The sequence below is a fragment of the Coptis chinensis genome, chromosome 4, assembly GCF_015680905.1.
Source record: "Coptis chinensis isolate HL-2020 chromosome 4, ASM1568090v1, whole genome shotgun sequence".
Classification (NCBI taxonomy): Eukaryota; Viridiplantae; Streptophyta; class Magnoliopsida; order Ranunculales; family Ranunculaceae; genus Coptis; species Coptis chinensis.
The window spans coordinates 17,749,732-17,757,125 of record NC_141459.1 but is presented as its reverse complement, the minus strand read 5'-3'; positions in this window follow the sequence as shown (position 1 = coordinate 17,757,125).

Below are 7,394 nucleotides of genomic sequence, written 5' to 3'. Positions count from 1 at the left end.
CGGTTACTAAGGAGTTCCGTGATTAAAGGCCAAGATTCAAGAAGACCAGCCTTTCTAAAGCCGGTCCAAAAAAGAAAAGTCGACCGGGCGTAAAACAACACACAAAGTCGTGAGAACTTCAAAAGTTGTATTTTTGGACTCAGACCTCGGAATGGGGCCTACCTTATGTCAAAACGACCGGGCCGGAAAGAGCTTTCCAATGGTCTAAGCCTTGATCCAATCAGAGAAGCAGAAGTGGACAAAAAGTCTATTGAAGACAACTGCAGCTGAAGAGGCCTTTTTGGACTGAAAGAATTGGGTTTTGGGCCTGATTCTCTGGCCCAAAACATGGCTCCAAACCCATGCACGATTTTTGGATCTGAAAGTATAAAAACCAAAACTTAGCTCTTTGTTAATGGTAGATAAAGGTAGATAAGAGATTAGAAAATAAAAGAAGCTAAGAATAGAAAGTAGCCATTAGAATAGCTTCTAGATCTAGATTTAATTCTTTATGTTAAGTTTAGTTTCAAATCCAATTCTTGTTTTAGATTAAACTCTAGAATCATTATTCTTAATTAGATTGATTAATAAAATAGCTAGTTTGTTAATTTCGATTCTTGTCATTTACATTTGTGTTAGATCTGATTTCATTTATTACTTGTTATTCAATTCTTAGTTATTAATTAGATTTTAATTATTGTTTAATTTAGATTAGTAAATTTCAATTCTTTATATTATGTTTAGTGTTAATTTAATCGGAAATGATTGCGTAATGATTCTCGGCTAAACCTCCATTAGAGGGGGTTGAGAAGCCTTAATGAAAGCTTGATTCCGATTATCCTAGAGTCGTCGTAATTTCCTTTCCACTCTAGAAGCGATTAGTTCACCATGAGAATGGGTTTAATCGTTCACATGCTAGTTATTAATTGGTAGGAATGCCATGTGTAATTAGGGATTAGGAATAACCATATTGTTGTCGCGAAGCGATTCAATTCGGATTACGACGATTCGTCGTTAGTAGGATTAAGTCGAGTTAAGGTGGAGAGAATCCCCCTCTAACTCCTTATCATAGAATCAACGTAGCATTCCCATAGTTTTTTGATAATCGACTAGTTGCATCTTGTAGATAATTGCATCATAGTCTAGTTGCCACTTCGTAAATCTCTCATTAGACTTTAGAGTTAAGAGTATTTATACGTAGAGAACATTAACATGCGGAAGGACTAGGAGTGGAGCGAACTTCCTACTCCACTATATCTCATAGGATTGAGAGTAGAATCTTTGATAAATATAGGCAGCATAAGATAGTTTTAGTTTACTTACGTTTTGAGTTCATCATTCATTTCGTAAGTAAACTATTCAATTTTATGTTTTATCAAATGGCGCCGCTGCCATCTTAGTTTCACATTCGCATTGTTTTCGTAGTGTAAGTACTTTTCTTAAAGTCTCATTTCACCCACCCACCCTTGTTTGCATGATTCATACTGTGGTTTTCCGTTTCATCATTTTAAAATTCCGCGACAAAATTACACTAAAAGCGATCGGCTTATAAAGGGGCACTCGCTCTATAGCTGGAACACGAGCGACCACCCTAAGTTCTTGGAAACTAATTTACCGGAATACATCAGCAAACCGCACTAAGAAGATATATTTTTCGGGGAATTCTACGTTTTGATTCGAACTTTGATTTTTCAAGTTTTTCGGTGTTCTAACTTGCTATATACACCGAACACGCGTAAACAAGACGCTATTCATAAGCGAAGCAAGGGCGCAAATCAGGTATTCCTTTCTTCCACACCTCGCATCTCTGTTAGAGGTTTATACTAGTATATCGAATTGTTTGGAGTATTGATGTGTTTAGCTAAGTTTGGTTTTAGCCTTGTATGAGATTAAGGTGCGGCGAACAAAACACCGAGCGTAATTACACAACAACGTCAACAAACAAGTCTATCTAGTATACCACCCACTACACCTCTAGCTACTATTTCATACACATCACGACGACACAATGCCCGACGAAGAAGAGACTCTCTCTCGACTTCTACAAAGCCTTGGCGATAGCCCCAAATCTGCATCGTTCTAGCGGACCCGATTGGGGATTTCGAATCCCCAAATATTTTAATTTGTTACCCGTTTTTCATGGATTAGACCATGAGAAACCTTATCAGCACATCGTAGGATTGAACAAGTTCTAACAATATTCCACCATCCTACGGTTGGTGCGGAACAAATTAAACTCAGGTATTCCCTTTCACCTTAGCCCGATAAGGCGGTGTCTTGGTTAATTGCCCAAACGCCTAATTACGTGGACTCGTGGGCTAAACTTGTTCAAATTTGTTTATGGAACATTTTTACCCTTTAAAAGACGGATGAGATGCTTTCCAAGATTCATTTCTTTTCGACAAAATCCTCATGAAACATTTTGAGGAGGCTTGGAATCGTTTCACCGATCTCCTTATAGAGTGTCCACATCATAACTTAGCTTAAAGACACGTTAGTTCGATTGCCTTTTCAAAGGACTTCTACACCACCATAAAGAAGTCCTAGACATAATGAATGGGGGTAGTTTCTTAAACAAAGGAGCCTCGGAGGCTTATAAATTTTTGAGGATCAAACTAAGCAAAATAACAACTGGGGGTAGTGATGATATCCACCGCTCCCGCTAGTTCATCAAACAGTTAAGGGCCGGTATGTTTGAAATTAAACACGATCCCGAGCTTAAAACTCTAATCGAATCACTTTCACTAAAAGGTAGAGGCCATTTTACGTTCAACAAAAGCATATCCCCATCATGAATGTAAATTCAAATCCATGTAGTTTCATTTGGAGCCCCGAGCATCCCGACTTTAATCGTCCTATAGCCTATGAGCAGGGCTTGTTCCATTAATAGTGAACCTAACGCCCTTGGAGACAAAATCCCAACCGGTTGGAGAAATAACCAACACGTCACACCTCCGGGGTATAATAATCAATATGTTAGGCCAACACAAAGTTTTAACCAAGCTCCCACCGACAAGGACAAGGTCGGGGGTAATTTTAATAATTATAACAACCAAGTGCAACCTCGACAAGGTCAAACACAAGGTCAAGGTAGTTATAATAATTATAATGCTAATTAGAGGTATCGTTTAGGTAAATAATAACTATCAAAATCCACCCATAAATAATTCCATGAAATAGTTCACACCACCGTGACTACTACACCCACACAACGGATCGTCTTGACACCTTCATACAAGTAAGCCAAAACTTTTCCAAACCATGGCTCAATCTAACCAATAGCTTCTACAATCGGTTAATAATTTAACCCAACGGTTGGCTCAAGATAAAGCCCAACCCAAAGGTGTGTTTCAGTCGCGAAATACCTAATCCTAAAACAACAAATACAACCTTTGAGGTAACCGATAATACTAGTAATGAATATGAAAATGTAGGTGAGCTAAAGGCCATCACCACTCCGTTCGGGCAGAGTGGTTGATAACAAAGTAACTATGCCTATAGTTACCCACCAAGATAGCCCTACACCGCTATTTTACTAGATACCAAAAAGAAACTGAAGAGCCTACCATTTGTAGAGGTACCGGTTACAACACAACCTAAGAAACAGAGAAAGCCGCGGTTAAACATCCAGGTGATACTATTGCTAAATATAGACAGAAACCACCGTTTCCACAAAAATTAGCCGTGTTAACTAGGGATACAAATTATGAGGAGATTAGGGATGTTTTCAAAAATCTAACTATAAATCTTCCTTTCCTCGAAGCTATTAAAAAGCTATCACACCATGCTAAGTTTCTTAAGGAGTTGTGTACTACTAGGCGTAGGACCAATATACCAAAAGACGCCTTTTTAACATAACAATTCTCAACTCTATCTGAACATAATGGAATTGTTAAATATAAAGACCCTGGTCATCCTACTGTACAATGCACCTTAGGAGATTCTTATACGACGACCGCGTTATTAGACTTGGGGGCTAGTGTTAACTTACTCCCGTTTTATTTGTATAGACAAATAGGTCTAGACGAGATGCAACCCACTAAAATGACGTTGCAATTAGTCGATCGGTCTATTAAGTGTCCTAAGGGTGTGGTCGAAAATGTTACGGTAAAAGTTTAGGATTTTTACTATCCGCTGATTTTGTCATCCTCGATCTGAAGTGGATTAACGACTCTGTCCGATCATCTTAGGGCGTCCTTTCACGGCAACTGCCAATGCGTTCATTAATTGCGCGATGGTTCAATGTCCATGTCTTTTGGCCATCTTGCTTTGTTGAAGTCAATGTTTTTAAAACAAAGAACCGCGGTTACCCGATTAGATCTATGGATGGAGAGGTTAGCATGATCGAGAGCTTTGCTTTCGAGATTATTTCAACAACACATTCCCTGATAATCATATGCCCAAATTTCTTTCATTTGGAAGTTTAGACTCCAACATTTCCATCCCTACACTAGTCGATACACATATTACGGATGAGGATGAGATAGATGACTTTCTCAAAGATGTAGAGGACTATCATAGTAACGAGGATATGACCAATCTAGATGAGCAATTCGATGAGTTTCTTAGAGCAGGTGATGATTCACCCTATCAAGAACTACTTTGCACAACACCCACCTCGACTTCCCTCCTTCCACCCTTTCAAAGGAATCTCGAGTTTGCACTCAATCCTTTTGTGTCTTATGTGCTTCATAAGTTTTTAAATCCACCTAGTAAACAAATACTTCAGAAAACAAAAGCATTTGACACCTTCATTTTCAGAGTTGAAATAGTCCCTACACACACCATGAATGAGTTTTGTGCTAAAACCACATCCTCATTGTTTACATGTTGTCCTTCTACAACTTATCCATATCCACCATATTCTCCACAACCATTCACTTTTCCACACTTATTTACTAGAACACCCACTCATTCAAAAATGAAAAAGAAGGTACATGCTAGGTTACGTAATAGGGTTATCCGACTTCGTTTTCATTTCACTAGGTTGCGTCATAGGAAATCTGGGTGCTTGATTGTGTTTGGATATGTTTTCTGTGATATTTATTTATGGAATGATCCACAACTATTTCGGTTGTTGATATATGATAAACTACATGTTCATACATATGTTTAGATAAAGTCTCGAGTATCGACTATAAGCGACTCAACTTTTGTGTTTGGTGCATTTCCTTTCATTTCCATATATTGGTGAGTGCACCATTAAGGTAACCGGGCCCTCCCTACGGAGTGTGTGGCTGTAAGTACCGGATCCTAAGTCCACGTTTGACATAATTCACGTTTTTCACTTTTGCATGTTTTCTCGGATTTTTGAGTCACGTTTCTCTATGGGGTGAATTATGTCTTTCTTGTTTATTATTTTTCTTTTTAAAAGTAATCTAGTAATCTAGTAATCTAGGAAGTCTCGGGAATCTAACTTTAAAAGACCCACTGCTAAAAACAAATTTTCTAAGCTTCGTTGTAAAAAATTTGTTTGGGGATGGGGTGTTCGTGTTTCCGTCCTAGAATGTTTATGTCCCATTACAGTTGCTTAGGCCGTTTAATTGTATTACGATCCGGGTTGACATAATCTTGAATTTAGAGATCAGTTGTTCGCATAACGTACGTCAGGCACACACTTCGAGGCATTTTCCACTATCTTATATGTCATCCACGGTCGGAATAGAGTGTTTTATGGATCATTGGATTGGAAATTCTCTCCTGATCATTTCCATATCTCATTAAGTAAAAATCGGACCCGATAGCGAAGCGGCAATTTTGATTTGAAGTTTAGCGAAAAAAATCGAAAAATTCACAAATTCGATTTGGGCTTGGGCCCAACCCGCACCAATAAATAAGCGACCCGCGCTTACCTTCACCATCGGTTCATCATTTTTTTTCCACAAACCGCCATTAACAAAGCTTCAAACCCGACCAAAAAAATAAATTAAAAACAAAACCTAATTAACCCACGCCCACAATCCAAGACCCAACCCAAATCTACTCCAACCGCGCCGCCCCACAACCTCCACCAATTTACATCAACAAAACCACGGAAAATCAAAATTTAAAAAAAAAAAAAAAAAAAAAAATTCGGTCTTTGCCGCCACACACACACCACCACCACCATCGTTCTTTTTAGTGAGGTGTCCTCATTGCTTCCCCTACCTTCTACAAACCTCAAACCATATTCAAACTTCCAATGGCTCAACAACGCCGAATTTTTTGCGGAACAAGCTTTTTCTTGGCGACCACTTGGCGCCGCTTTTTCACGGACGAAATGATCGATAGAAATTGGAATAGTTTGTGGTACTTTCGGTGAAGCCTATTACCACGAAGACTTAGTCCGACGGTTCTACAATCTGAGGGAGTTGGAGGGGACTAGGATTTTTGTTATGGTGGCGAAGAGGAGGAAGGAAGTGACTACTGGGTTGTTGGCTGAGATTCTAGGCATTCTGCCTAGAATCCATCTGGATGTCATGTTGCAGGAGTCCCAATATAATGGGGTAGAACCATTGATGAACGTGACAGTTATCGAAGGGAACTACAATGCGAGATCGCTTTGTGTTCGCCAGTCATCCCTCAGAACCAACCCGGGGCTGCATTTCGATGGATTGGTTGGGCGATCTGGGGAAGGAGAAGGTCGGCGACATCGCCGGAAGCTGCCTCCACATCTTATGGATACTCCAAGAGTAGAATACGAGTTACGTATCTTGGAGTTTTGCTTAGCATGATTAGGGGAGTAGGGAAGTCTATTGCACCTCTCCCCACGTGTTGATAACCAAGATCATCTTTGAAGTTGAGAAGCGACTTCAGCGTCGATAGGTCTTACATCACCCTACACGAAACCCTCGTGATCTATAAGGAGTGTGTCCAACGAGTTTGGAGGTTGGTGAGGATAGAGAAGAAGACGAGGAGGATGGGGGAAGCGAGAATGCCGAGGAGGATGGGGAAATCGAATGCCTCGGAGGATGAGGAGGACTTGACTTGTTTTGATCGCGGATGCCCGGAGAGGTGTTGGTCGGATCACGAGCGCATGGCCGTAATTCATCGTGGCATGCGTTCGCTCAACACTATCTGCGAAGACCTCCGGACTCGACAGGCAACTATCCATCATAACCGAGATCCATTACCCGAGAAAGGATTAGAGGTGGGAACGGATGAGGGCCGAGCTAGAAGCTCAGCGCCAGTTCCGGACTGACATGCTTGCACGATTCCCACCTCACGGGGATTCTCCTTCTGAGGACACACCATCGAGGCATGAGCGTTGTCGCCGAAGGACGAATGGTGCTGGCCCATCGGGAGCTCAGGAGCCATCTCCGGACCGTGTGCCCTCCGCTACCAGTACCGGAGTGGTTAGGGATAGTATCGTTTGATGTTTCTATTTTTATTTGTAGTTTCATTATTGTCATTTATTTTCATGTAAGTTTTAATTT